This window comes from Pelodiscus sinensis, chromosome 19 (assembly GCF_052426305.1).
Source record: "Pelodiscus sinensis isolate ZL-2025 chromosome 19, ASM5242630v1, whole genome shotgun sequence".
Classification (NCBI taxonomy): Eukaryota; Metazoa; Chordata; order Testudines; family Trionychidae; genus Pelodiscus; species Pelodiscus sinensis.
The window spans coordinates 15811647-15836048 of NC_143070.1; the positions used below are offsets into that span (position 1 = coordinate 15811647).

Consider the following 24402-nt stretch of genomic DNA (forward strand, 5'->3'; position numbering starts at 1 on the left):
CCAATAGCTTGGGAAATTCACACACCCCTGGGTGCCTCTGAGAGGCAATGCTTCCCCACTCGCCTGCACAGAGTCTGAGTGTAGGAAAGAAACATTTAATGAAACACAGAGAGAAGTCAGATGGCATTAACTTGGGGAAATACCACAAACAGAACTCATACCCAAACATGAGCTAAGGTGCCCCCCCAGCCAAGAATCTCCCAAAGTCTGACACCCTAACTACGTCTACACTGGTGCGTTCTCACACAAAAACCCTTTTGCGGAAGAGTTCTTCCAGAAGAGAGCGTCTACACTGGCATGTGCTTTTGTGCAAGAGCATCCATGGTCAGGAGCGGCCCGAGGCCGGTTGCGGCACCCCTGCCTGCACAGCCGTCAATGGCCGTGACGTCATCATTGGGTGCCCAGGCCAGCAGTGCCCTAGGCAGCTGCCTAGCTTGCCTAGGCTCACGGGCCGCCCCTGTCCATGGCAGTGTAGACTCTCGTGCTCAAGAAAGCTCCGATGGCCATTTTAGCCATAGGGGCTTTTTGCACAAGAAATTAATGTTGCCTGTCTATACTGGCCTCTTCTGGAAGAGCTCTTGCACAAAAGGGCTTCTTCCTGAGTGGGAGTGTCAGAGTTCTGGCGGGCTCTATGCTGGGGCAATGCCGAGGTCCAGGCCATCCTGGACCTCTGGGAGGAGGAAGAGGCCCTCCGTAATCCCAAATCCAGGCGGCGAAATGCGGACATATTTTCCCATATGGCCTAGGTGCTGGCCACACAGACACACCTGGCCCAGACCCTGGATCTGGTCCGGGCCAAGGTGAAAGACCTGCGCCTCAGCTACATGCGGGCCAGTGAGAGTGGAGGCGGTGGAGCCACTGCTTGACCCCACTACCACCGCCTGCACTGTATCCTGGCCGACAAGGGGACCGAGACCCTGGAAGCCATGGTGGACTCAACCCTGGCCACTCCTGTGGTCCGGCCAACAGACACGGAGGAGGAGGAGGAGGAGGATGGCAGCCATTGCCCACCAGCCTGGCACAGCAGCCACCATGTGTCCTGGGCCTCCTCAGAGATTGGTGAGGGATCATCTGGTGAGTGTCACACCTGCCACTCACAAGTGTGCAGGGTGCAGGGGGGCCACGGGGTGGGGGAGAGGGTGCAGCACATGGCACAACCTGGCCGGATGCTGCGCAGCGGCACGCAGCATGTACAACCTTGTGCAGCCAGACCAAGTGGCACATGAACACAGCAGCCAGCCCTAGCACACTCCTGGGACCCCCGGGGTCACCCACACCCAGCCTGGGGATGTGGGGAGGTCCAGTCAGGAGCAGCCCAGCCCCAAGAGCACAGGGCGGACACCACACAGCCTAAGGGTACTGCACACAGCACTGATCCATGGCCACCTATGGGACACAGTAGCTACCCCAGGGGAAGGCACAACAGGCCCCCCACCACCACATGTGGCCCTCCCAGGATCCCCTGGCCCACTTCAGGCCCCCCCGTTGCCCCTAGGGGAATCCCCCCACACCAGTCTTACCTGTCCCCAGGCATTGTGGCATGTGCGGTGGCATGAGGAGAGCACGGGGTGCCTGGAACACCATGAGGCAGGGATCACTGACGATCTCGCTCTCATCTGCCTCCTCTGAAGCAGGACCCCCCAGCAGCGAGGAACCTTCCAGCCCCATCCTGCCGGAACCGAGGAGCCAGGCCCATTGCAGCGCACCCGGGACCACCACCACTTTCTCCACCACCATGTCTGCGCCATCGAGCACATGGAGAGCTCACTCATGAACAAAATCCGTGCCAACGAGGAGTGGTGGGAGCGGGTATCGGGCCAGTACATTGAGTGCTGTGACCACATGTAAGCCCTCCTGGGAACCATTGCAGAGCGCATGGGCCCTGCGCCGCAGCACAGCATGGCCAGGCCCCATCCTATTGCCCCCCCTTACTTGCCCAGCCTACCCCCTGCTTTCCGCCCAACGTGCCTAGCCCTCCCCCCGCGTCCCCCACTGATGTACCTGTGCCCTGTCCTGTGGCCCCCCAACATTGGCACCTCCTGGTGCAGCCTGCCCCGACCCAGCATGAGGGGCAGAGGCACCCCCGCACCTGTTGGGGTGGGAGAGGCCTCCACTCACATCCATGAGGCCCTCCCAGTTCAGGGCCCCCTCTTTCCCCCTTCTCCCAGTTCAGGGCCATCTCCTCTCCCCTTCCCACAGTGCACCCCCTTACCCATGTAAATAAAAGTGCCTTATATAAAGCAAGCACATTTTATTTATTGGGAGGTGAGGGAAGGGTGGTGAGAAGGGGTGGTGATGGGTGTGGGAAGTGGGGGCATGGGGGCATCCCTGTGGTCAGAGGTGTAGGGGTGGCCTATTGTGGGGACTGGTCAAGCATCACCTGGAGAGCTACCTGGACCTGCACTCCGTGGTGGTTGGTCGGCCGGGTGGCGGCTGTTTGGGACTGCCAGTAGGCCTGGCCCTCACCTGCTATCCACCCCAGGAGGAAGGCCTCTCTCTTCCCCTCAATAATATTATGCAGCATGCAGCATGCCGAGATGACCTCTGTGATGTGCTGCACCCCCATGTCCAGGAGGGTCAGAAGGCACCTGAACCGTGCCTTCAGACGCCCAAAGGCACACTCCATGGGGTTGCGGGCCCTGTCCAGGTGGGCGTTGAAGGTGGCCTGGCTGTGGTCCAGTTGGCCGGTGTATGGCTACATCAGCCAGGACATCAGAGGATAGGCCGCATCCCCCAAGATGCAGACCGGCATCCTGACATCCCCAATGGTGAATTTCCGCTGGGGGAAGTAGGTGCCCACCTCCAGCCTGTGGCACAGGCCTGAGTGCCTGAAGATGTGAGTGTCGTGGGCCCGGCCGGACCACCCCACATAAATGTCCTGGAACCAGCCCTGGTGGTCCACTAGTGCCTGGAGCACCACTGAGCAGTAGCTCTTTCAGTTTATGAACCGGGCCGCTTGGTGCTCTGGCGCCCAGATGGGGATGTGGGTCCCGTCTACGGCTCCCCCACACTTCGGGAACCCGAGGATGGCGAAGCCAGCAATGGTGGTGTCCACGTCACAGGGGCGGATGACCCCCTGGAGCAGCACATCATTGATGGTGTGGACAACCTGCAGAGGGGCACATGGGAGCACAAGGGAGGCATGGAATGAGACACACTGGCTGTGTCTACATTGGTACCCTTTTCTGGAAAAGGGATGCAGATGAGACACTTCAGAATTGCAAATGCAGCGGGGATTTAAATTTTCCCCGCGGCATTTGCATGAACATGGCTGCCACTTTTTTCCAGGTCGGGGCTTTGCCGGAGAAAAGCGCTAGTCTTGACGGGATCTTTCGGAAAATAAAGCCTTTTCCGGAAGATCCCTGAGGGTATGTCTACACTACCCTCCTAGTTCGAACTAGCGGGGTAATGTAGGCATACCGCACTTGCAAATGAAGCCCGGGATTTGAATTTCCCAGGCTTCATTTGCATAAGCGGGGAGCCGCCATTTTTAAAACCCCGCTGGTTCGAACCCCGTGCAGCGCGGCTACACGGGGCACGAACTAGGTAGTTCGAACTAGGCTTCCTAGTTCGAACTACCGTTACTCCTCGTGAAATGAGGAGTAACGGTAGTTCGAACTAGGAAGCCTAGTTCGAACTACCTAGTTCGTGCCCCGTGTAGCCGCGCTGCACGGGGTTCGAACCAGCGGGGTTTTAAAAATGGCGGCTCCCCGCTTATGCAAATGAAGCCCGGGAAATTCAAATCCCGGGCTTCATTTGCAAGTGCGGTATGCCTACATTACCCCGCTAGTTCGAACTAGCGGGGTAGTGTAGACATACCCTTATTCCTTTTAAAATCAGGAATAAGGGATCTTCCAGAAAAGGCTTTATTTTCCGAAAGATCCCTGTCTAGACTGGCGCTTTTTTCCGGCAAAGCCCCGAGCCAGAAAAAAGCGGCAGCCATGTTCATGCAAATGCCGCGGGAAAAATTTAAATCCCCGCTGCATTTGCAATTCCAAAGTGTCTCATCTGCATCCCTTTTCCGGAAAAGGGTGCCAATGTAGACACAGCCAGTATGTACATGGGCCCCTGGGGTGTGCTCACCCTCCCTTTGATGGCCCCTCCCCGCATGCAGGCCAGGGCCCTCTGCCCCCCCCCCCCAGGATCTCCCCCCCACCAGTGGGGCTGTGTGCAGGAGGGACCGTGTAACCCCCTGGGTGCAGTGCTTCTCCCTGCCACTACAGCCTCTCCTCACCCAGTCTGGCCCCTTCCCTCCCGCAGGACAAGTCCATGGTACATGGAGGGCCTTATTTGCTGGACGACCACACCGACGGTCAGGAGCGGCCTAAGGCCGGCTGCGGTAGCTGGCGCCCCAGGTAGGTGGCGTAATTGGCACCCCCGCCTGTAGAGCCATCAATGGCTGTGACGTCATCATCGGGCACCCGAGCCAGCAGCACTCTAGGCTACTACCTAGTTCGTCTAGGCTCATGGGCTGTCCCTGCCAACGGTGGACCTGCCCACCCCAAATTGGTTCCCCACAGAGTGGTAGCTGTCCAGGGTGGCCAGTTTCCACAGGACAGTCGCAACCCTCTTGTCCACAGGGATGACGGGGCGCAGGCGGGTGTCCTGCCTCCGGAGCTCAGGGCTGAGCCAGGTGCAGAGCTCGTGGAATGTCCCCCTGCACATCCAGAAGTTCTGCAACCAGTGCTGGTCGCCCCATTGTCCCAGCACCAGGCGCTCCCACTAGTCCCCACTGGTGTTGTGCTTCCACAGGTGCATGTTGGTGGTGGGGTGGGGCTGCCCGAGTGCAGCTATTGCATGCATCTGATCAAGGATGTGTTGCCTGGTCTGCAGTTCCTCCTGAAGCAGTGTGGGTCCCTGCAGAAGGACCTCCACAGCCTTAGTTATGGAAGTGATGGGACATTGTTGGGTGGGGTCCTCCTCTGGCTCCATATCTGTGAGCAAGGCACCGATGGTGCACAGAGGCATTCACTCAGAGGCTCAGTTGGAGGGCATGGCTGTGTGTCTGGATGCCTCAGGGTATGTCTACACTACAGCACTAATTCGAACTAACTTAATTCGAATTAGTTAATTCGAACTAAGCTAATTCGAACTAGTGCATCTAGACCTAAAAACTAGTTCGAATTAGCGTTTTGCTAATTCGAACTAGCATGTCCACATTGAGTGGACCCTGAACAGAGGTTAAAAATGGCCGGAAGCAGTGCCGGCAGGGCAACAGGTTAGGACTTAGAGCATGGAGCTGCTGTATCAGGCTAGCCGAGGGCTGTGCTTAAAGGGACCCGACCCCCACCCCAGAAAGACAGTTCTCAGGGGTTCCCCACTCGCTTGTCTAACTCGATGAGGGACAGCAAAGCAGTCCTGGCTTGGAGTGCTCTGAATGCCCACACTCGGCACATCACAGCACTCGGCCATCAGCCCCACTGCACTTGCCGCAGGCTGCCATCCAGGGGAGGGGGAGTCAATCGGGGGGCTGCAGGAGAGCTTCCACCCCGAGGAACCCGCAGATCCACCCCAGTCCTCCCCATCGGGGCTCGTACCCCATTCCTCTCTCACCTCCTTCCACTTACCCCTCCCTAGCCCCCCTTCCTGATATACAAAATGAAGGACACGTGTGTTCAAAAATAGAAACTCTCTTTATTGAACAAAACTGGGGGAGACGGGGAAAAGGAGGTGGGAGAGGGGAAGAGAGAGGGTGGGAGAGGGGAGGAGGAAACCTGGGAGGAGGGAGCTGGAAGGGGGAAGCCAGGGGAAGAAGGAGGAGGGGAAGTATCAAACTATGGTACGCCATATCTTCAGTACTGTGTACAGATGTGATCTCCTCACCCCAGAAAAGATATTTTGGCCTTGGAAAAGGTTCAGAAAAAGGCAACTAAAATGATCAGGGGTTTGGAACAGCTCCCATATGAAGAGAGGCTAAAGAGACTGAGACTTTTCAGCTTAGAAAAGAGGAGACTGAGGGGGGATATGATAGAGGTCTATAAAAGCATGAGGGGTGTGGAGAGGGTGCATAAAGAAAAGTTCTTCATTAGTTCCCATAATGGAAGGACTAGAGGACACCAAATGAAATGAATGGGTAGCAGGCTTCAAACTAATAACAGAAAGTTGTTCTTCACAAAGCAAAGAGTCAACCTGTGGAACTCCTTGCTGCAGGAGGCTGTGAAGGCTAGGACTATAACAGAGTTCAAAGAGAAGTGAGATCAATTCATGCAGGTTGGGTCCATGGAGTGCTATTAGCCAGGGGGTAGAAATGGTGTCCCTGGCCTCTGTATGTGGAAGGCTGGAGATGGATGGCACGAGACAAATGGCTTGGTCATTGTCTTCGGTCCATCCCCTCTGGGGTACCTAGTGTTGGCCGCTGTCGGCAGACAGGCTACTGGGCTAGATGGACCTTTGGTCTGACCCAGTACTGCTCTTATGTTCTAAGCTCAGGGCTCAGGGTCGGGGGTCTCACTGGACCACCCTGTTTTTCATGCAAACCTGCTCCTGGGTGGCCAGGCTGGCAGCTATCCTGCCCTAGATGGCCACTTTCTTGTGCTTACTGTGGACGTCGTGGATGAGGTCCTCAATCTCCGCACTAGACCAGGTTGGTGCCCGCCTCTTGAAGCCCCGGGCAGGCTCCTGGGAGCCGCCAGCCTGGTCCCAGGAAGAGGCGGAGGGCTGGGTGGCAGCAGGTGGCTGGCTCATGCCGTGCCAGGTGCAGCGTCTGCTGGCTGGGTGCTGGCAGGCTTGCACCTGGCACGGGCACCGTAGCCAGACTGTGCCCCTTTAAGGGCTCCAGGGCCGGGAGGGGGGCAGAAGAGTTTCCTTGGTGGTGCCCAGAGTGGCCACCAGGGCAAGCTGGGGAGGGCTAGCCTCCCACTGGTCCAAATCAAGTGGCTACACAGCCCTTAATTCGAACTACTTATTTTGAACTAGGCGTTAGTCCTCGTAGAATGAGGTTTACCTAGTTCGAATTAAGCACTCCGCTAGTTTGAATTAAGTTCGAACTAGCGGTTTGTATGTGTAGTGCCTATTAAAGTTAATTTGAACTCTTTTCTAACAGGTGTAAGCCCTCTTGCACAAGAGGGCAGTGTGGATGCTCGGCAGGGATTTCTTGCTCAAGAAACCCCTATGGCTAAAATGGCCATCAGAGTTTTCTTGTGCAAGAGAGCATCTACACTGCCATGGGCACTCTTGCACAAAAGTACAGCTCGCACATGGCAGTGTGGATGTTTTCTTGTGCAAGACTTCTTATACAAGAACCCTTGCGCAAGAAGCCGCCTTTAAGTGCGTTACTCAGCAGGGGTCTGGCATGCGCCCACAGACACCGCTGGGCTATGTCTACACTGGCGGCTTCTTGCACAAGAAAACGTCCACACTGCCACGTGTGAGCTGTGCTTTTGCGCAAGAGCATCCATGGCAGTGTGGACACTCTCTTGCGCAAGAAAGCTCCAATGCTCATTTTAGCCATAGGAGTTTCTTGCACAAGAAATCCCTGCCGAGCAACCACACTGCCCTCTTCCGCAAGAGAGCTTACATCTGTTAGAAAAGAGCGTAGTTCTTGTGCAAGGAGCCATCTCTTACCACGCCATACTGTAAATTTCCTTGCACAAGAGCAGGAGGGCAGTGTAGACATTCTGTGGATTCTTGTGCAAGAATGGCCATACTTGCGCAATAACTCACCAGTGTAGACATAGCCCTGGTAACCTTTTGACATGGCTGAAGTGGTTCCGGGGCCAAGTTATTGTGTAACGGCATCCCGCCAGTGTGCATGCTTTCTTGTGCAAGAGCTCAGCGTTCTTGCACTGCATTCTGGCTGGTGTGGACACTCTCTTGCACAAGAGATCTTGCACAAAGATAGTTGTGCAAGATATGTTTGTGCAATAACCTTCCAGTGTAGACATAGCCAATTTGCTCTTATGCAAAAACTTGCTGTCTGTGTACACTGGCCGCGTGTTCTTGCACAAGTAAACTGAATTTCTAATGTATAAAATCAGGGTTTCTTGCGCCAGAACTCTGACGCGCCTGCTCAGGAATAAGCCCTCTTGTGCAAGAGCTCTTCCAGAAGAGGCCAGTGTAGACAGGCAACATGAATTTCTTGTGGAAGAAAGCCCTATGATTAAAATGGCCATCAGAGCTTTCTTGCGCAAGAGAGCATCTACACTGGCACGGATGCTTTTGTGCAAAGGCACATGCCAGTGTAGACGCTCTCTTCTGGAAGAGTTTTTGCACAAGATTACGCCAGTGTAGACGTAGCCTTCGAGTGGGCATACTCACAGGCAGGGCAATGCTTTCCTTTTAGCTGGCTGATAGCAAGCAGCAGTTCAGCCCCTGCTTACAAAAATAAAAATAAACATCACTGAAATCCGCTGCTGGCAGTGGTCCAGGTGCTCAGAGTGACCCATGCGGGCATGGGCGGGGTGTGTGTTTCTGTTGGACGAGTGGAAAGGAGGCCAGGGTGGAAGTGTAAGTGCAGTACAAACTGCAGGGCGCGTTAGCAGGTGGATACTGACTCACTACTTACTGTTTGTTCACTCAACGCTGCCCTCGCCTGTCACTGTTGAAACAGCAATTTCCTTAAATGCCTTTCTCCGTCATTACACGAGCTCCGGCCCCTGCCTTTGCAGAGGCATGGCCACCTACCGACCAATCTGTAAAGAGCCGGTGTCAGTGCACCCAAAGTAGCAAATTCAGAGAAGTTTCGGTCGCTGCACCGGCTGTGACTAAGGGGCTGGGAGGCCGTATAGCGGAGTAAAAGGAAACCAACACGCGCACTTCTCAGATCCCAGGGCGCAGCGCCGCTGGCTTCTTAGTTCCCCGCGCGAGAGGCTGGCGGAAAGCAGCCGGGAAAGGGGCTTCTCCCTCCCGCCCGCGGTTCTGGTGGGATCCTTAGCGCGGGGCTACCCCCCCCCCTTTTTCCCCGCTGCCTTTAATCGGACCCTCGCTGCCTTCCACAGCTGGTGCCTGGGAGGAACCGGTGAGTTTGCGAAGACGCGTTTGCACCTGCGGGAGGGGGGGGGGGTTGTTTGTAGTTTGGGGCGCACCTTGGGTGGCCCCTGGGTTCCCGGGCTGGCTTAGCGGGCATGTGGGGCGACAGCGAGCGACGCAAGCTGAGCAGAAGCACCGGCAGCTTGGGTGCGTAAGGTGCCTGCCTGGTTCCTCTCCACGCGTCCCTCCTGCCCCCCAATAGCGAATCCACCGGGTGGCGTTGGGGTCCTAGCGCCGCGCCGCTTTCTCCTGCCCTTCCTCTGCGGTGTAGCTGTGCAAGATGCTGCCTCTCAGCATTCCAGCGAGCACGTGATGAGGACTAATTTGGCTTCAGCTATTCAAAAGAGAGATCTTGGAGTCACTGCAGATAGTTTTCTGAAAACATCCACCCCGTGTGCCGCAGCAGTCAGAAAAGCAAACAGGATGTTAGTTATCATTTAAAAAAGAGGATAGAGAAGAAGACCAACAATATCTTACTGCCTCTGTATAAAATCATGTTACGCCCACATCTTGAATCCTGCCTACAGTTGTGGTTGCCTTCTCTCAAAGATATATTGGCATTGGAAAAGGTTCAGAAAGGAGCAACAAAAATGATGAGGGGTTTGGAACAGGTACCCTATAAAGAGAGATTTAAAAGAGTTGGACTTTTCAGTTTAGAAAAGAGGAGACTAAGGGGGGATGTGATAGAGATATATAAAATGATAATAGGTATGGAGAAAGTAAATAAGGAAAAATTATTTACTTGTTCTCAAGGAGTTCTGCTGCACCTTACAGACTAACAGACTTATTGGTGCATTATCAACCTGTGGAACTCCTTGCCAGAGGAGGCTGTGAAGGCTAGGACTATAATAGAGTTTAAAGACAAGTTAGATAAATTCATGGAGGTTAGGTGCATAAAAGGCTATTAGCCAGGGGATAGAAATGGTGTCCCTGACCTCCGTTTGTCAGAGGCTGCAGACGGATGGCACGAGACAAATCTCTTGATCATTGTCTTCAGTCCATCTCCAGGGCACCTGGCGCTGGCCACTGTCAGCAGACAGGCTACTGGGCTAGATGGACCTTTGGTCTGACCCAGTACGGCCATTCTTATGTTCTAACTTTCATGGGCAAAGACCCACTTCGTCAGATGGATGTAGTAGAAATTTCCAGAGGCAGGTATAAATAAGTAGGCAAGAATAAGGCTAGAGATAACAAGGTTAATTCACTCCAAGAGGCTGAAGCCCACTTCTAGCAGCTGATCTGGAGATGTGAATGCCAAGAGAGGAGAAACTGCTTTTGTAGTTGGCTAGCCAGTCACAGTCTTTGTTTAATCCTAAACTGATGGTGTCAAATTTGCAGATGAACTGTAGCTCAGAAGTTTCTCTTTGAAGTCTGGTCTTGAATTTTTTTTTGCGGCAGGATGGCTACCTTTAAATCTGCTATTGTGTGTCCAGGGAGATTGAAGTGTTCTCCTACAGGTTTTTGTATATTGCCATTCTTAATATCTGATTTGTGTCCATTTATTCTTTTACGTAGGGACTGTCCAGTTTGGCTGATGTATATAGCAGAGAGTGAATTAACCTCATTATCTCTAGCCTTATTCTTGCCTACTTATTTATACCTGTCTCTGGAAATTTCCACTACATGCATCTGATGAAGTGGGTCTTTGTCCATGAAAACTTATGCGCCAATAAATCTGTTAGTCTATAAGGTGCCACAAGACTCCTTGTCACTTTTGCAGATCCAGACTAACATGGCTACTCCTCTGATACTTACTTGTTCTCATAAAAATTAGGGGCCACCAAATGAAATTAATAGGCAGCAGATTTAAAACAGAAAGGAAATTTTTCCTTACTCGGTGCACAGTCAACCTGTGGAACTCCTTGCCAGAGGATAGGGTGCAGGCCAGGATTTTAATCAGGTTCAAAAAAGAGCTAGATAAATTCATGGAGGTTGGTCCATCAATGGCTATTAGCCAAGATGGATAGGAATGGTGTCCCTAGCCTCCGTTTCTCTGGAGGTGGGTGACAGTAGGGATCACATCAGAATGACCTGTTCTGATCCCTCCCTCTGGGGCATCTAGTATTGGCCACTGATGGCAAGAGAGGATACTGGGCTGGATAGACCATTGGTCTGACCCAATATGGCCATTGTGTTCTTATGACTAGTCCTGCAGCACCTTAGAGACTAACAAAACATGTAGATGGTATCATGAGCTTTCGTGGGTACAACCCACTTCTTCAGATAATTGGAGTATTAAAAGTCCACATCCAAAAATAAATAAATGGGGAGGAGAAAAAAAAGACAAATAATGAATTGGATTGTAAAAGTCACAAGAGGCTGATAAGAACAATTTGCACTTCTATAATGAGAGATGAGAGCTTTGCGGTGCCCAGGGCAGCACAATTTCGCGGGGCCCCCCTTTGGAGAAAAAATAGAAAAAAGGCATCAAATGCGCAAATTGAAGGCTATTTTCATATTAAACGTGAATTGCATACATTTGATAGAAACTTAATTTAGTTGGATAATTTTTATTTTAACTGTAATTCATACATAAACAAAAGTCTGCATTAATTAAAAATTTTCATTTGTTTTTAAGTCTATTATAGCTGTCTAACTCTTTTGGCAGCACATTCTTCAATTATGTCTTTAAAGTCATTTCTTTACACAGGTAATTTTCAAAAAAGTTTAAAAATCCTTCTTCACAAACAAATGTCACAGCAACCACATGACAAATGTGTGATTGAGGACTACAAATATTAAGCAGTACATTCACCTGTCAACTTGATTTTTAAACCCCTACAGCAGTGAAATCCTGCATGATTGTACTCTCATTACTCCTATTATTCTGCATCTTGTTAGACCTTTAGAGAAAGGTTTTCAAAATGACAAATAGCAATTAGGCCCAACTGAAATAGCCCAATTCTAATGAAAACTCAGAGCTGAAAGTCCAACTTTATCAGAAAGTTGAGAAAAATACCTTTGAGAAAAATCTCCCATCTATATCTATGTGACCATTTCTCATTTAAGGAACACATTTTCAGAAATATGCAAATGAAAATGTCCCAGATTCAGCCCTGCTGGCTATCTACATATTGCTTCTGAGATGGCTACAAAGTGAGACAAAGTTTTAATGTGTTATATGCACACGAGGGCTGTGTCTACATTGGCACCCTTTTCCGGAAAAGGGATGCTAATGAGACACTTTGGAATTGCAAATGCCACGGGGATTTAAATTTTCCCTGCAGCATTTGAATGAACATGGCTGCCGCTTTTTTCCTAGACAGGGATCTTTCAGAAAATAAAGCCTTATTCCTCTGCCAATGTAGATGCACTTTTTCCGGAAATACTTATAACGGAAAACTGTTCCGTTTTAAGCATTTCCGGAAAATCATGCCAGTGTAGACGTAGCCTTGTAGTGGGCACACCCTCCCCTCCTTTTAGCTGGCTGATAGCAAGCAGCAGTTCAGCCCTACTTACACAAGGAAAGCCAGAGAGGCCGAGACAGGAGGGCTGGGAAGTTGATTCGGTTGCGCCCAGGTCCAGGCTATAGTAGCAGCCTACAGCAGCTCTGGCTTCCAGTGGGTGGCATGAAAGGGTGAGAGCGGCTCTGCTTGAAGCGCCTGGCAGTGGAGAGCCAACTGACTTCTAAAGAAGAAGGGAGGGTGGTGCTGGAGGCCAGAAAAAACCCCAGGCAGCCAAAATAAAAAGAGAAAAAAGACGCTGCCTAGAAGACAGCGGGCGGCTTTTGCCTAGTTCATCTGGTGGAACGTGGACTTCTCCAAGAACCGCAAGGAGCGAGCCGTGACTGGGGTCCACATCCAGAGGAACAAAAGCCACATCAAAGGGCTCAAGGACACTTCAAAGCAGGGCCTGTTGAAGCGTGGGGCCTGGGGCAGCCGCCCCGCTTGCCCTGCCCTATATCTGCCGCTGTCTATAAGTCCCTATTGATTGTTTGTTGGTTAAGTCATTAGGATGTGGAAGGTAGTGAGCCAGCCCATATCTTTATTCAATAATAAAGTCTGAGGGGTTAGAATGAGTGGGATGGGAGTGCAGGCTCTCAGCTGAGGGAGTGGGGGCACTTATTTGCTTTCAAGTAGTTCCCAGCACCATAGCTCAGGCCCTGCTTTTTAAAATCCAACTAACTTATTTTGCATTAATCTCTTGATTTAACTACAGTTAATTGAGAATCTTAATTTTCATGCCATTCTGTAAGCTGAGAGGTTGCCCTCTCCTGAGCTGCTGGCTGTGCTCATTTTTGGTCCCACTGCTCCAAAAAGACGCAGCGGACATGGGACGATTTCCAAGCTAGGCAGTGAAAATGATTAGCGCCCCAAAAAGGTTCTATGTGAAGAGAGACTGAAGGGATTGGGACTGCACCATGCTGCTGGCAGACAGCCCCCTGGTGGCATGCCAGGGTGTGTCTAGACTACTGGGTTTTGTTGACAAAAGTGGACTTTTGTTGACAAAACTATACCTGCATCCACACTTCCGTTGAGTTCTGTTGACATAATGTCAACATAACTCCGCACTTTTGTCAACATCTGTAAACCTCATTCTACGTGGAATAACGCCTTTGTCGACAACTCTGTCGACAAAAGAGCAGTATGGACGCAGGGGAAAAGTTATGTCGACGTAAAAGGACTTCAGGAAGAACCCCTGGTGGACACTCCTGCCACAGCTTGCAACTCTATTGTTCCTGTCCATAGCCATCTTTAAAAGGCACAGGCACCCAGGAGCAGCACTCTGGCAGCAAGAAAGCTCCAGAGCAGATCGGGACTGCGCAGCTCGGTTTTGGGTGAGCTATGTCACACGGACAAGCCCCCCAAGACCCATCTGGCTCTTCCAGGGACTCATCACCCTGGGGCACGAAACACCAGGCACCTTCCTAGTCACGGCCGGAGAGTAAAGCCCTTTTGGAGCTGTGGGCTGTGGAGGAGGCACTGCAGCTCCCACAGGCCAGGCATCGGAATGTGGACATCTACAATAGATTGGCAGGTCCAAGCCAAGGTCCAGGAGCTGAGGCAGGGGTACATCCAGGCCCATGAGCGCATCTCCTGCTCCAGGGAAAGGCCACATTCTTGTGAGTACTACAAGGACCTGAACAGGATCCTGGGGGTAGGGGAACCCCTGTATCCTGAGAGGCTCGTGGAGTCCGAGCTGGAGACCCCCGTCCTACAGCGGCCGGAACATCTACTGAGGGACTAGGAGCTCCAGGAGGAGGAAGACGAGGAGGAGGACGGCACCCAGGAGCTAGACACCCAGTCACAGGAGGCCTCCCAGACCACCTCGGACCCCGGGGAGGGAACATCAGGTGAGTGCTGTGAGGGTCCAACACACCCAGGGCAGAGCAGGGCAGGCGGGAGCAAAGGGGACGGTGCAGTGCTATGACATGTCATACTGAGGACTGCCTGGGGGAAGTGGGGGGCACACCCATGGCTGCCCTCAGGGAGGGCTGTGCTACCCCCCTGCACCCACACGGCTGCTAGGCACCGCCTGTTGCATGGGCTGGAGACACTGGGATTGCCTCACAGCGGCAGGCCTCTCAGTACTCTGTGGGAACCCTGACTGTGGCCTGACACTCCTCCGTGCTGCTCAGCCATGGGGGATGTATGGGCTGGTGGGGGGCAAGACAGTGGCCTGAACGCCACCTGGGCTCCAGGGAAGCTAGGGCTGTGGGCCAGGCCACACCATGCCTTACTGTGAGACACATGAGCAGCCTCTGACCCTAGCACAGGCACTGCCTGCTGAGAAGAAGGAGGGCGCCCTCTCAGGGAAAGGGTGAGCATGAATGACTGATGACTTTTCCTTCTTGTCCTCCACAGCCGGACCAGCTGACCAGGAGGGGGGTGCCTCACCTACCCCACCACCCAGATGGCTGCAGGGCAGCCGTTAGCACTGGCGCAGCTACTTAGAGCTGGTGCGCCAGCACGTTGGAGTCCTGCAAGGGATGAAGTACTCGATGGAAAGGAAGCAGATGGAAAGGAGGCAGAGGCTGAGTGGCGCCGGCAGCTGCTGCACAAATTTGCCCAGCAGCGCAGGGACATCTGCACTGCCTCTGGGAGGCCTTTGCCTGCTCCTGCCCCCCCCTCCTCTGCCCCTACCATCCCAGCCCCAGCCCCAGCCCCAGCCCCACTTCTTGCCCAGCCCCCTTCTGGGGCAGCCCACATGCGTAGCTGGGTGCGACAAGGCCTCCAGAGCCAAACCAGCAGGAGCTCTGCCTCCAGGCAGCCACCTGAGCCTCCCTCCCCGCTTCCATGTTCATATTCCCCCTTCCCACCCATGACACAAACTGAGGGACACACTTTTTTTTTTCAAAGCACTTTATTTTCTAAAACAGGCACTTTTATTTTTTTCTGAGTCAGAGTTATTTTCGTTTGTTAAAAAACCAACAGTTAAATAAAGTGTACAAGAGTTTTCACCATCACCTGTCTCCGTTCTCAGTGAGTGGGGACTGAGTAGAATGGGTGAATGTGGGGCAGGGAAGGGTTGCACGGAGGAAGGCACCAGGGGTTTAGGGCAATCCCACATGTGGAAGGCCCTGGGGATAATCAGGGGCCTCCTTGTGAGAATTGCTCCCTCAGGGCTTCCCGAATGCACAGGCCCAGCTGGTGGGTTTGCCAGGTGGCAGCTGGCCAGGGCTGTTCAAACTGCCTCGTCTCCGTCTCCGTGTGTCTGTGTCTGTGTCCTCCACGCAGGGAGGAAGGCCCCCCCTTTCCTCTCTACGAGGCTGTGTAGCACACAGCATGCTGCAACCACATCGGGGATATTGTGTTCCCCCATGTCCAGCCGTGTCAGCAGGCATCTAACACTGCCCTTCAGACGGCCGAAGGCGCACTCCACCTGGAAGCAAGACCTATTGAGGCAGGAGTTGAACAGTTCCCTGCTCGTGTCCAGGTGGCCGGTGTAGGGCTTCATGAGCCAGGGCATAAGGGGATAGGCCGCATTGGCCACGATGCACGTAGGCATCTACACATCCCCGATTGCCAGGTTCCTCTCTGGGAAGAATGCCCCAGCCTGCGGTACAGGTAGGAGTTCCTGAACATGCGGGCGTTGTGTGCTCAGCCTGACCACCCGACACAAACATCAGTGAACTGTCCCCAGTGGTTGACCAGAGCCTTCAGCACTATGGAGAAGTAGCCCTTCCTGTTGATGTATTGTGCTGCTCAATGGGGCAGGGTGAAGATGGGGATGTGGGTCCCATCGAGTGCTCCACCGCAGTTTGGGAACCCCAGCCCTACAAATCCAGCCAGGATGGTCTGCAGGTCCTGTGGAGCAGCTCAATTTGATGGCCGTCACCACCTGCAGAAAGGGACAAATAGAAACATACAGGACAGGGGGTTGGCTCACCTGATAAGTGCTCTCCCTTTCCACCCAGACCGCAACAACCCCCCCCAACAATCCCTGCCCCACCCCCTGCCCCCCACACCATGGCAGGGTGAGGCTGAGAGGGCTCCTACCTCTGCCACCCCATCCCCAATTCCCAGTGCCTAGTCCTGACTGGCCCCCAGACTGTCCCCTGAGAGTGACTTACCCCATCAAGACGGCCCCAATGGTAGACTTCCCCCACACCAAACTGATGTCCCATGGAGCAATAGCTGTTGGGGGTGGCCAGCTTCCACAGCGCAATGGTGATGTGCTTCTCCAGGGGGATGGCGGCCCACAAGTGGGTGTCCTGGTGTTGCAGGGCAGGGTGAGCCAGGTACAGAGGTCCTGGAAGTGTTCTTCCACAGGGGCGGCCCGTGAGCCTAAGCAAGCTAGGCAGCTGCCTAGGGTGCCGCTGGCACGGGCACCCGATGATGACGTCGTGGGGCGCTGGGGCACCCTGTAATGATGTCACGTCCATTGATGGCCGTGCAGGCAGGGGTGCTGCAGTTGGCATCCTGGCTAAGGAGCTAGCTGCGGCAGCTGGCCTCGGGCCGCTCCTGGCCTTCCACATCCAGAAGTTTGAGCCACTGATCGTCATCCCACTGCTGCAGAACTAGCCAGTCCCAGTTGGAACTGGTGTCCAGCCTCCAAACCCGCCTCTCCAGGAATAAGTTGGGGGGCAAGGGCAGCAGCCTGAGCGAGGAGCTCAAAGCTGGGCTCAGGATCCAGCTCTGCCACTGTGGTCAGTATGCTCTCCTGAGCATGCAGCAGAGCTTCCAGCAGCACGGTGTGGGGTCATCACCTGCCCAGGGGCAGCTCAGACTCTATGGCCAAAAAAGCCAAAATAATACACAAACAAAGGAAACAAACAAAAGAACAAAAACCCAAACAAAGAAACAAATAATCACAGAAGCAAACAGACAAACCAGATAATACACAGCTGTGGTGTCCGACAAAGCAGGGCAACCAGAACCAGGAAAACTGCAGCAGCTTTGCTTTCCCTGTAAAGGTTGCAAAGCTAGAAGCAGCAGAGCTACGGCTATCCAGCAGTATCCCCTTAAGCATGTGTCTCTGCAAAGAGCATGCAGCAGTGCCTGGGCTTTATGGCTGCCCCTGTGACCTTTCAGAAGCACTTCCAGGTGCTGCCTTCTGTCAACAGAGCGTCCCGCAGTCTGGACGCTCTTATGTCAACAAAGCTGATCGCTTTGTCGACAAAGCAATGTAGTCTGGACGCTCTTTGTTGACAGAAGTTTTGTCGACAGAATCTGTCGACAAAACTTCTGTTGATGGAAGCCTGTAGTTTAGATGTACCCCTAGTGTTACACATAGCAATGAATAAGTGGTTACACATTGGGGTCTCCCTGGCATAGGGGGACCTACCCCCGCAGCTCTTCTCCAGGGATGTAGCCTCCCCCTCCCCAGCCCCAGGTGTGAATCAGTAGCCAGAGCTGGAGCAGCCCATGCCCGGAGGGGATGGTGCCGAGGCTAGTCACAGCGGCAGCAGCATGTGGACTGCAGATGTCATTCTGAATAACTTTAAAAAAAACCAACAACCTTCAATCACTCACAGCTTCAAATACATTTCCTATGAACCTCATTCTGCATTTGTTTCTTTTCCTCAAAGTAAATTGATAGCCAAGACATAGTCAATTGACCAGGTTCCATGATGAGGGCTATTAGGAATTTAGAGCTTCAGAGGGGTAGCATTTAAAGTATGTAAACAGGAAACATTTTAAAAACAACAAATGATCTGGTAGCATTTAAAGACTAACAAAACATGTAGATGGGATCATGAGCTTTTGTGGGCACAGCCCCCTTCTTCAGATGACTGGAGTGTGGACTATGCCTACAAAAGCACATAATCCCATTTCCGTATTTTGTTAGTCTTTAAAGCGCTACTGCACTATTTGTTGTTTAAGAATTTAGGGGGAATTGTATTAGTTTCATAGTTGCACTCCAATTTCTGCTGCAAAAGGGAGATGATGCAATGCAGAAATGGCCTGTGGAAGGCTCTGTATTTAATCCATATGTGGTATATTATATCTAAGTCATAGTATAGAGAAAACCCTTCTTTCAAAATAACTCTTAACTCTTACTCCTTATAAAATGAAATTTAAGGGTTATTTCGAAAGAAGGGTTTTCTCTTGAAATAACCACATGTAAACACCATTTTTTATTTCAAAATAAGGTATTTTGAAATAGCGGCTGGATGCGATTATGCAAATGTAGCATCGGATATTTAAATCCCCACTTCTTTTGCAATTTTGGGTGTCTGAATTTGCATTCCTCTCTTGAGAGAGAGAGAGAGAGAGAGAGAGAGAGAGAGAGAGAGAGAGGATTGAAGTGTAGACATACCCCATGAGAACTGAATTTACAGATGAATTATAATTCCAATGCCTCTCTGTATTTGAGTTGTAGAATTTGTTTGTGGCAAGACAGTTTTAAGTCAAACAGAGCCCTCCAGCCATGTTTCTGCCAGGATCGTGGGGCTTCTGGGCAAGCTGAGAAGCCTGCCTCGGGCTCCCTGCTGCCTCAGTGGGTCAGATCTGGTGGCTTGCTGGGCTGTATCTGGCCTGTGGGCTGTATTTTGCCCAAGCCTGGTTAAATGCTGGGCAGGGACCAAGAAACCACAAATCCCCTCCCCCCCGCAAATTTCTGAGCGGTGTCTCCTGTGAGCTGAGCATGGGGTGTCACTAGCGATGTGAATGGATAACTAGTTACCCATAAGCCTCACCCTTAAGTGATGCTTATCAGGTCCTGGGTAATGGGTATCTGGGAGCAGTCTGCTGCCCGCAGCCTGGAATATACAGAGGGCCACTCCAACACTGCCAGGCCCTACCCCAGGGCTGCCAGCCCCTATCCCATGTGGGACTAGAAATCATAGAATCATAGAATACTCGGACTGGAAGGGACCTCGAGAGGTCATCGAGTCCAGTCCCCTGCCCTCATGGCAGGACCCCAGTACTATCTAGACCATCCCTGATAGACATTTATCTAACCTACTCTTAAATATCTCCAGAGATGGGGATTCTACAACCTCCCTGGGCAATTTATTCCAGTGTTTGACCACCCTGACAATTAGAAACTTTTTCCTAATGTCCAACCTAAACCTCTCTTGCTGCAGTTTAAGCCCATTGCTTCTTGTTCTATCCTCAGAGGCCAAGATGAACAAGTTTTATCCCTCCTCCTTATGACACCCTTTTAGATACCTGAAAACTGCTATCATGTTCCCCCTCAATCTTCTCTTTTCTAAACTAAACAAACCCAATTCCTTCAGCCTTCCCTCATAGGTCATGTTCTCTAGACCTTTAATCATTCTCATTGCTCATCTCTGGACCCTTTCCAATTTCTCCACATCTTTCTTGAAATGCAGTGCCCAGAACTGGACACAATACTCCAACTGAGGCCTAACCAGCACAGAGTAGAGCGGAAGAATGACTTCTTGTGTCTTGCTCACAACACACCTGTTAATGCATCCCAGAATCATGTTTGCTTTCTTTGCAACAGCATCACACTGCTGACTCATATTTACCTTGTGGTCCACTATAACCCCTAGATCGCTTTCTGCCGTACTCCTTCCCAGACCGTTGCTTCCCATTCTGTGTGTGTGAAACTGATTGTTCCTTCCTAAGAGGAGCACTTTGCATTTGTCTTTATTAAACTTCATCCTATTTATCTCAGACCATTTCTCCAATTTGTCCAGGTCATTTTGAATTATGACCCTATCCTCCAGATTAGTCGCAATCCCTCCCAGCTTGGTATCATCTGTAAGGATACTTTCTATACCAATATCTAAATTGTTGATGAAGATATTGAACACAGAGCCGGTCCCAAAACAGACCCCTGCAGAGCTCCACTTGTTATCCCTTTCCAGCAGGATTGTGAACCATTAATAACTACTCTCTGAGTATGGTTATCCAGTCAGTTATGCACCCACCTTATAGTAGCCCCATCTAAGTTGTATTTACCTAGTTTATTGATAAGAATATCATGCGAGACCATATCAAATGCCTTTCTAAAGTCTAGGTATACCACATCCACTGCTTCTCCCTTATCCACAAGACTCATTATCCTATCAAAGAAAGCTATCAGATTGGTTTGACATGATTTGTTCTTTACAAATCCATGCTGGCTGCTCCCTATCACCTTGCCACCTTCCAAGTGTTTACAGATGATTTCCTTAATGACTTGCTCCATTATCTTCCCTGGCACAGAAGTTAAACTAACTAGTCTGTAGTTTCCTAGGTTGTTCTTATTTCCCTTTTTATAGATAGGCACTATATTTGCCCTTTTCCAGTCCTCTGGAATCTTTCCTGTCTCCCATCTCTCCAAAGATGATAGCAAGAGGCTCAGATACCTCCTCTATCAGCTCCTTGAGTATTCTAGGATGCATTTCATCAGGACCTGGTGACTTGCAGGCATCTAACTTTTCTAGGTGATTTTTAACTTGTTCTTTTTTTATTTTACCTTCTAAAATTACCCCCTTCCCACTAGCATTCACTATGTTAGGCATTCCTACAGACTTCTCGGTAAAAATCAAAACAAAGAAGTCATTGAGCATCTCTGCCATTTCCAAGTTTCCTATTACTGTTGCTCTCTCCTCACTGACCAGTGGGCCTACCCTCTCCTTGGTCTTCCTCTTGCTTCTAATGTATTTATGAAATGTCTTCTTGTTTCCCTTTATTCCCGTAGCTAGTTTGAGCTCATTCTGTGCCTTTTCCTTTCTAATCTTGCCCCTGCATTCCTGTGTTGTTTGCCTATATTCATCCTTTGTAATTTGTCCTACTTTCCATTTTTTATATGACTCCTTTTTATTTTTAGATCATTCAAGATCTCATGGTTAAGCCAAGGTAGTCTTTTGCCATATTTTCTATCTTTCCCACACATCGGAATAGCTTGCTTTTGGGCCCTTAACAATGTCCCTTTGAAAAACTGCCAACTCTCCTCAATTGTTTTTCCTCTCAGTCTCGATTCCCATGGGACCTTACTTATCAGCTCTCTGAGCTTACCAAAAACCGCCTTCCCAAAATCCATTGTCTCTATTTTGCTGTTCTCCCTTCTACCCTTCCTTAGAATTGTGAACGCTATGATCTCATTATCACTTTCACTCAACCTGCCTTCCACTTTCAAATTCTCAACCAGTTCCTCCCTATTTGTTAGGGTCAAATCTAGAACAGCTTTTTCCCTGGTAGCGTTTTCAACTTTCTGAAATAAAAAGTTGTCTCCAATGCAGTCCAAGAACTTATTGGATACTCTGTGCCCCGCAATGTTTTTTTCCCCAACATAGATCTGGATAGTTGAAGTCCCCCATCACCACCAAATCTTGGGCTTTGGATGATATTGTTAGTTGTTTAAAAAAAGCCTCATCCACCTCTTCCACCTGGGTAGGTGGCCTGTAGTAGACTCCTAGCATGACATCACCCTTGTTTTTAATCCCTTTTAGCCTAACCCAGAGACTCTCAACACTTCCGTCTCCTATGCCCACCTCCACCTCACTCCAAGTGTGTTCATTTTTAATGTATAAGGCAACACCTCCTCCCTTTTTTCCCTGTCTATCCTTCCTGAGCAAGCTGTACCCTTCTATACAAATATTCCAATCATGTGTATTATCCCACCAAGTTTCTGTGATGCCAACAATGTCATAATTGTACTTATTTATTAGCACTTCCAGTTCTTCCTGCTTATTTCCCATACTTCTCGCATTTGTATGTACGCACCTAAGATCCTGATTTGACCTTGCCTCCCGGTTTTGCCCTGACCCTCCTTTCTCTCTGCCATTATAGCCCATGCTCCCTCCCATTTCCAACCCATCTCCCAGGTCTCCATGTTCTCCACTTACCTGTGGGCTTTGCTTACCTGTCCCCGTTGAACCTAGTTTAAAGGCCTCCTCACTAGGTTAGCCATTCTGTGTCCAAATAGGGTCTTCCCCTTTCTCAAAAGGTGAACACCATCCCTGGTTAGCAGTCCTTCCTGGAATAGCACCCCATGGTTGAGGAAGCCAAAGCCCTTCTGGCGACACCGTCCTCGCAGCCAGGCATTCACCACCAGGATACACCTGTCTCTGCCCGGGCCCCTACCTGCGTTCAGCGCTGGTGAGGCCACATCTGGAGTATTGTGTCCAGTTCTGCCCCCCACCACCACTACAAAAAGGATGCGGATGCATTGGAGAGGTCCAGCAGAGGGCAACCAAAATGATTAGGGGGCTGGAGCATATGACCTATGAGGAGAGGCTGAGGGAGTTGGGTCTGTTTAGTCTGCAGAAGCGAAGAGTGAGGGGGGATTTGATAGCAGCCTTCAACTTCCTGAAGGGAGGTTCCAAAGAGGATGGAGAGAGGCTGTTCTCAGTAGTGACAGATGGCAGAACAAGGAGCAATGGTCTCAAGTTGTGGTGGGAGAGGTCCAGGTTGGATATTAGGAAAAACTATTTCACTAGGAGGTTGGTGAAGCACTGGAATGGGTTACCTAGGGAAGTAGTGGCGTCTCCATCCCTAGAGGTGTTTAAGTCTCGGCTTGACAAATCCCTGGCCGGGTTGATTTAGTTGGGATTGGTCCTGCCTAGAGCAGGGGGCTGGACTTGACGACCTTCTGAGGTCTCTTCCAGTTCTATAATAAGGGGATGGTTTGATGAGATAACATGATCTTGGTAACTAATTGACCATTCATTTTCAGTGGGAAATAGGTCAGGGGAGGGATGATAGAAATTCTCTATAGTAATTCCTCGGTGTCTGCTGGTGAGTCTTGCCCACATGCTCAGGGTTTAGCTGATCGCCATATTTGGGGTCGGGAAGGAATTTTCCTCCAAGGTAGATTGGCAGAGGCCCTGGAGGTTTTTCGCCTTCCTCTGTAGCATGGGGCACAGATCACAGCTGGAGGATTCTCTGCATCTTGGGGCTTTCAAAGTATTTGAAGGTTTCAATATCTGAGATATAGGTGAGAGGATTATTCTAAGAGGAGTGGGTGAGATTCTGTGGCCTGCACTGTGCAGGGGGTCAGACTAGATGATCATAATGGTCCCTTCTGACCTTAAAGTGTATGAGGAAGGATTGAAGAGAATACCACCTGTGCTCCAAACTCCTTCACCCCTACTCCCAGAGCCCTGTAGTTACTCTTGATCCGCTCAGTGTCACACCTCCCAGTATCATTTGTGCCCACATGGATGAGTAGCATGGGGTAGTAGTCAGAGGGCCGGATAATCCTCAACAACGTCTCTGTAACATCTTGGATATGGGCCCCTGGCAGATAGCACCTCCCAAGATGAAATGTCAGGGCAACATATGGGTGCCTCCATCCTCCTCAGAAGAGAGTCTCCAACCACCACTACCCTACATTTCCTATTCGCAGTGGGGGCAGCAGACCTCCCCGCCTTGGGGGTACAGGGCTTCTCCTCCTCCGGTGTAGGGAGTGATTGCTTATCTCCTGTATAAAGAAAAGCATAATGGTTTCCTAGTACCATGGTGGGAGAGTTCAGAGCAGTGCCTGCTGCTAGAAGTAACCAGCTGCCACTGTCCACCCTGAGCTGTCTCTTCCTCTACCAGTGGTGTGTCCACACTCCTGTGTACTGGGACAGCTACCTTAGCTGTCTCCTCATGAATGCAGTCCAGGAATGTCTCATGGATGCAGGTGCTCCTCAACCTAGCCACCTCCTCTGGTAGCTCTGCTGCCTGAGAGATTCCTCCAGCAGGCACCTTTTGCATTGGATGATCTCCCCAGCCTGGATATCAATAAGTGGGAATTGTAATCCACAAACCCTGCAAAACCACACCAGGATCTGGGTAGAGGCACTGGCTACAGGCACCAGTGGAGGAGACAGAAGCAATGCTGGTGTAGCTGATCTTCCTGACCATCGTAGGCCTCCCTCTGTCAAACTCCCCTGTCTGCAGCTCCTGTCCACTTTGCTCCCTAGTTGCTCTCTGCCTCTGGCTTTTAAAGCCTACTTGCCCAAGCCAGGCCTGCCCCAATGAGTCACACACAGGGGAAGGCTGACCAGGTGCAATCAAGAGAGCAATCAAGGGAACAAAAGGTCAGGCACTCAGTCCCAACTGCCACAGCAGCTGAAACTGAAGTCACCTGAAATCAGATTCACAACTC

The 24402-nt window shown here is 51.2% G+C and overlaps 1 protein-coding gene and 1 pseudogene across 1 annotated transcript in view; both read right to left on the reverse strand.

The window, feature by feature from the left end:
• LOC149522210 (C-type lectin domain family 2 member D-like) overlaps positions 1 to 24402 on the reverse strand; it is a 241450-nt gene that overhangs the window by 85542 nt on the left and 131506 nt on the right. The gene's annotated exons all lie outside the window — the stretch shown is intronic.
• LOC149522211 (uncharacterized) lies at positions 630 to 24158 on the reverse strand (annotated as a pseudogene).